The following is a 6,248-nucleotide window of genomic DNA, read 5'->3' on the forward strand; positions in this document are numbered from 1 at the left end:
CTGTAAACAGTGTGAGCAGGGCACTGCTTCCCCCTCCTGAGGCGCCGGACGGTTTGCCAGAATTTCTTCGAGGCCAACCGATAGTCCTTCTCCATGGCCTCACCGAACTCCTCGAGTTCGAAGAGAAAAGAGTTTTTGCCTCCGCAACCACCCGGGCTGAAGCTCACTTGGCCCTCCGGTACCTATCAGCTGCCTCCGGAGTCCCCCGAGCCAACCAGGCTCGATAGGACTCCTTCTTCAGCTTGACGGCATCCCTTACTTCCGGGGTCCACCACCGGGTTCGGGGATTGCCGCCACGACAGGCACCGGAGACCTTACGGCCACAGCTCCGAGTGGCTGCATCGACAATGGAGGTGGAGAACATGGTCCACTCGGACTCAATGTCTCCAACCTCCCTCGGGATCTGGTTGAAGCTCTGCCGGAGGTGGGAGTTGAAGTTCTCTCTGACTGGAGACTCTGTCAAACGTTCCCAGCAGACCCTCACAGTACGTTTGGGTCTGCCAAGTCTGTCCAACTTCCTCCCCCGCCATCGGATCCAACTCACCACCTGGTGGTGATCAGTTGACAGCTCCACCCCTCTCTTCACCCGAGTGTCCAAGACATACGGCCGGAGGTCAGATGAAACAACCACAAAGTCGATCATCGACCTCCGACCTAGGGTGTCCTGGTACCATGTGTACTGATGGACACCCTTATGATGGATACCCTTTGGATACCCTTTACTGATGGATACCCTTTGAACATGGTGTTCGTTATGGACAAACTGTGACTAGCACAGAAGTCCAATAACAGAACACCACTCGGGTTCAGGTCGGGGGGGCCGTTCCTCCCAATCACGCCCCTCCAGGTGTCACTGTCACTGCCCACATGAGCGTTGAAGTCCCCCAGTAGAACGATGGAGTCCCCGGTTGGAGCACTTTCCAGCACCCCTTCCAGAGACGCCAAGAAGGTCGGGTACTCTACACTGCCATTTGGCCCGTAAGCACAAATAACAGTGAGAGACCTATCCCCGACCCGCAGGCGCAGGGAAACGACCCTCTCGTTCACTGGGGTGAACTCCAACACATGGTTGCTGAGCTGGGGGGCTATGAGCAAGCCCACACCAGCCCGCCACCTCTCACTGCGGGCAACTCCAGAGTAGTAGAGAGTCCAGCCTCTCTCAAGGAGTTGGGTTCCAGAGCCCAAGCTGTGCGTGGAGGCAAGCCCAACTATCTCTAGTCGGTATCTCTCAACCTCCCGCACCAGCTCAGGCTCCTTTCCCCCCAGCATGGTGACATTCCATGTCCCTAGAGCCAGATTCCGTGTCCGGGGATTGGGTCGCCGAGGCCCCCGCCTTCGACTGCCACCCAATCCACATTGCACCAGCCCCTTACGGTCCCTCCTGCAGGTGGTGGGCCCACAGGAGAGGGTTCCTTTCTCCAATGGCAGATTTCAGCTCCCCCAAAGATTTTCAATTGGATTGAGATCAGGACTCATTGCTGGCCATTTTAAAACAGTCCATTTTTTCCATTTCAACCATTCCTGCATGCTTTTGGAGGTGTGCTTTGGGTCTTTATCTTGCTGGAGGACCCATGATCTTCGCCTCAAACCAAGTTCCCTTACACTGGGCACGACATTTCTCTCTAGAATTGCTTGATAATCTTCTGATTTCATGATGCCTGTGATACGGTCAAGGCCTCCAGTACCAGATGCAGCAAAGCAGCCCCACAGCATTATGGATCCTCCACCATGCTTGACTGTTGGTATGGTGTTCTTTTCCTTAAAGGCTTCATTGCGCCATTTGTAAACATACTGTTTGTGTGCATTACCAAAAAGTTTGTTTCATCTGTCCATAAAACACTGTCCCAGAAGGCTTGAGGTTTGTCCAGGTTCTCTTTCGCGAAGATCAATCGTTCCTTTTTATGTCTTTTCTTCAGCAATGGGGTCTTCCTTGGCGTCTGCCCATGAAGCCCCGATTTGTTTAGTGTGCGGCGTATAGTCCTTGTTGAAACAATTACACCACACTGCTCCAGGTTGGTCTTCAGGTCTTTAGATGTTTGACGTGGTGTTTTTTCCACCATTCACACCAACCTTCAAAGACTTCTGTCATCAATTTTTCTCTTCCCCCCATGTCCAGGGAGATTCTTGACAGTTCCATGCCTGGAAAACTTCTTGATAACATTACGCACCATTGAAACAAGGATACCAAGGTCTTTGGAGATCTTATACCCTTTGGAGGTCTTGTGCTTGCAAATAATAGCATTTCTGGTGTCCACAGACAGCTCCTTTGTCTTTACCATTGTCACACATGAAGAGGGAATAACAGGTGGCTTTTTAAAACACCAACAAATGATCATTCATTGGCTAATTCATGTCACATGTGTGGAGGCAATTCATCACAGGTGATCCTCATTTGTGATTTGCAACGGGTGAGCGAAATTGGGTTTCCATACTGATTTGCAGCAAAGGGTGCCAATACCATTGACATGGAAAGCATTATGTTTTTCTGTGTTTTCCTCATAATGTTTATCTTTTTAATTGTTCTTTAATATTTGCTGTTTTGTATCAAACACAGGCTATCTGTAGTAATATGTTGTTTCACTTGATAAATTTCCTTCAGTAGATATTCCACAATATGTACATAAACTTCATGGGTGCCAATAATGGTGAGCAGGACTGTAAATATATCTGCTCTTTGTCCTTCCTCCTGACCTCTTACATGGCAGCTCCATCTCCAACATCCTTCTACCATTACAAACCACCCTTCCTCCTCTGCACATGTCCAAACCATCTCAATCAAGACTTTCTGACCTTGTATCCAAAACAGCCAACCTGATCTGTCCCACTGATGTGCTTGTTACTAATTCTATCCAACCTCATCACTCCTAAAGAGAACCTCAACATCCTCATCTCTGCTACCTCCATCTCTGCCTCATGTCTTTTCCTCACAGTCTCTAACCCATATAGCATAGCTGGTCTTACTACTGTCCTATAAACCTTTCCTTTGATTCTTAGAAATTGAGCTTATATGTAACTTCCTAAACACTAATTACAGTATTTGGATGTGATGACATCCATCAACATTTTAAATGATCAGATTAAAACACGCATCTATTGAACTCTCGTTACTTTCATTGCCTTCTAGTTCTTCTTTTTAGGTTTATGAAAGGTTGTGAACCAACTTTGTAGGTGCATACCACTGCCTGTGAAGAAGAGTGAAGAGAATGAATTCAATATTTCTCACGTAATCCACTGATCCTAATAACATTATTGCACTTATTTGGTTTTTCATATTTGTACCACAATTCTTGACATCCTAAAGACTCCTCCTTTCTTTTTCATATTCAGTACATTCCATTAAAACATGCTCTGCCATCTCCTTTATTAAACAAACTTTTAGATATACCAGTGTATATAATGTGTAATGTGTGTTAAAGAATTTAATGCCCTATTCGTAACCGTGTGAAAATGATTTGCTAATACTTATGAATGATTATGAGTCATCTGTGGAGGCCTTCAAGTTTCTGGGCACTACCATTTCCCAAGGCCTGAAATGGGAGTGCAACATAAACTCCATCATAAAAAAGGCTCAGCAGAGGATGTACTTTCTATGCCAATTAAGAAGGTATGGTCTGCCACAAGAGCTGTTGATGCTGCTTTACACTGCAGTCATTGAATCTGTTCTGTGCACATCCATCACCATCTGGTTTGTTGCAGCAACAAAACAGGACAGAAACAGACTGCAACGCACAGTTTAAACAGCAGGAAAAAAAAATGGTGCCCCCTGCCCACTCCGCAGGACTTGTACAACACAAGAACCAGAACCCGGGCAGGAAAAATCACCCTTCACACCCTGGACACAATCTCTTTCAGCTCCTCCCTTCTGGCAGGCGCTACAGAACTTTGCTTACTAAGACACAGGCAATCACCCTAATCAACAACTCACCATAATGATATTCTCTGTTTCATAGCATAAGTACTGCATTATCAGAACTGTCACTAATACACACACTACTGCTGCTATACACAGGGCTATCAAGTGTCACGCATTGAGAGTAACAGTCACTCATTTCAGTCTTTTTTCACGCTCTCCCGCCACACATTGTATTTCTCACGCAGAAAAACTTACTATTTATCATATATTTAATATGCCGCAGCGCCAAAATGTATCTGTCCGCACCGCTCTTTCTATGGAAGTGGGCAGGAATCAAGCGCATCTCCCCTGGAGTTCTTAGTCAAGCCTGACACTTATCAGCCAATCAAAAAAAGAGGCTACACAATAGCCAATCAAAAAATAGCACTATCTGGGTAAGCAACAACCAATGAAAAAAACATTCATTAGAGAGGGTATTTTCGATGGCCGGTTTGAACAAAACCTCAACACGAAACAGCTTGTATCTGGACGGGACATTGTCCTCAATCATGACCCTAAAAATGGCTGGGCTTGAGCCGAACTGTTTTAAATGGGAGCAACATTACAAATGATAAAGGAGTCCAAAAAGGAAACAAAAACTTACAATAAACAACACGTCATAATCTCTCTCTCTCTCTCTCTCTCTCTATCTCTCTCACTCTCACACACACACACACACAAACACACTCAAATTAATAAATGGGAATTGAACAGTTACACAGTGAAACATTAGTTATTTATTTTTTTTATTTTTTTTTATTTTTTTTTTGGGGGGGGCGCAACAATGTCACTCTTGCCTGTCTTCAAAACTTGGGAGCCCTGTATATAGGGCCACATGGTGCAATGACAATAACTTGCTCCTTAACACCTCCAAAACAAAGGAGTTTCTTTGTGGACTTTAGGAAAGAGGCAGGAGGCACACACGACAACATCCACATCAATGGGATGGCTGTTGAACGCATTTCTAGCTTGAAGTTCCTGGAGATCCACATCTCGGCGGACCTGTCCTGGACTACCAACACCTCCAGCCTGGTCAAGAAGGCTCACCAGCGCCTCTTTTTCCCGAGGACACTAAAGAAAAATCAGCTCTCCTCGGATATCCTGGTGAACTTCTAACGCTGTGCGATAGAAAGCATCCTAACCAGCTGTGTTACAGTCTTGTATGGGAGCTGCTCTGTTGCAGAGCACAGGGCATTGCAGCGGGTACTGAAAACCGCCCAGCGCGTCACAGGGACTCCACTTCCTGCCATGGAGGACATCCACAAGAAACGCTGTCTGCGTCAAGCTCGCAGCATTCTTAAGGACTCCTCTCATCCTGCCCATAAACTGTTTTCACTTCTACCCTCTGGCAGGCGTTTCAGGTGCCTCCGGACCAGGACCAGCCGACTAAAAAACAGCTTTTTTCCTAGAGCTGTCTCTTTATTGAACTCTGCCCCTCGCTGATCCTACTGTCCTTCATTCTACGGCCAACCCCTATATTGTTTATAGCACACACCCTTCTGTAAATTTTAGTTTATAGTAATAGACATCTGTATATTTTTTTTTTTTTTTTTTTTTTTACATTAATGTATTCAATGTTAAAGATTTAAGCACTTATGTACATCACTCTGGATAAGGGTGTCTGTCAAATGCTGTAAATGTAAATGTAAATGTATATTATATTATATTATATAATATACATTTACAGCATTTGGCAGACACCCTTATCCAGAGCGACGTACATAAGTGCTTAAATCTGAATAGAGATGAATATATATATATATATATATATATATATATATATATATATATATATATATATATATATATATATATATATATATTCATCTCTATTCAGATTTAAGCACTTATGTACAACTATTAGAAGTATAACTATTACACTCTGGTTAGACCTAAACTGCATTGTCTTGTTGCCTTGTATTTGTACATGTGCAATGACAATAAAGTTGAATCGAATCTAATCTAATATTGTACAAAAAGCATAATATTGCAAAATATTGTAATTTGCACTTTTCACACTTTATGTACATAACTGATCAGTCATATATTCTGTATTCATATTTAATACTCATAATGTCTATTGTATCACATCTGCATTATGCATGTATAGTCTGCATTATCTTGTATAGTATAGTGTTATTTATTTCTGTACTTTTGAGAGTCACAAACAGCTGGAACCAAATTCCTTGTGTGTGTCAACACACTTGGCCAATAAACCTGATTTTGATTCTTTATGCTTTTTTTTAACACTTTAACCTGATTCGACCTGATTGGCATGAGACCCAAAGTCTGCCATGCTATTGCATGTTTCTAATATCAAACGTTTTCCTCAGAACGATGAGTTAAGTATTTATAC

General features: G+C 43.7%; 1 protein-coding gene across 1 annotated transcript in view; it reads right to left on the reverse strand.

Moving 5' to 3' along the window:
• The window catches only part of hdac3 (histone deacetylase 3), a 448,843-nt gene that overhangs the window by 2,046 nt on the left and 440,549 nt on the right, over positions 1-6,248 (reverse strand). The gene's annotated exons all lie outside the window — the stretch shown is intronic.

This window comes from Tachysurus vachellii, chromosome 13, assembly GCF_030014155.1.
Source record: "Tachysurus vachellii isolate PV-2020 chromosome 13, HZAU_Pvac_v1, whole genome shotgun sequence".
Classification (NCBI taxonomy): Eukaryota; Metazoa; Chordata; class Actinopteri; order Siluriformes; family Bagridae; genus Tachysurus; species Tachysurus vachellii.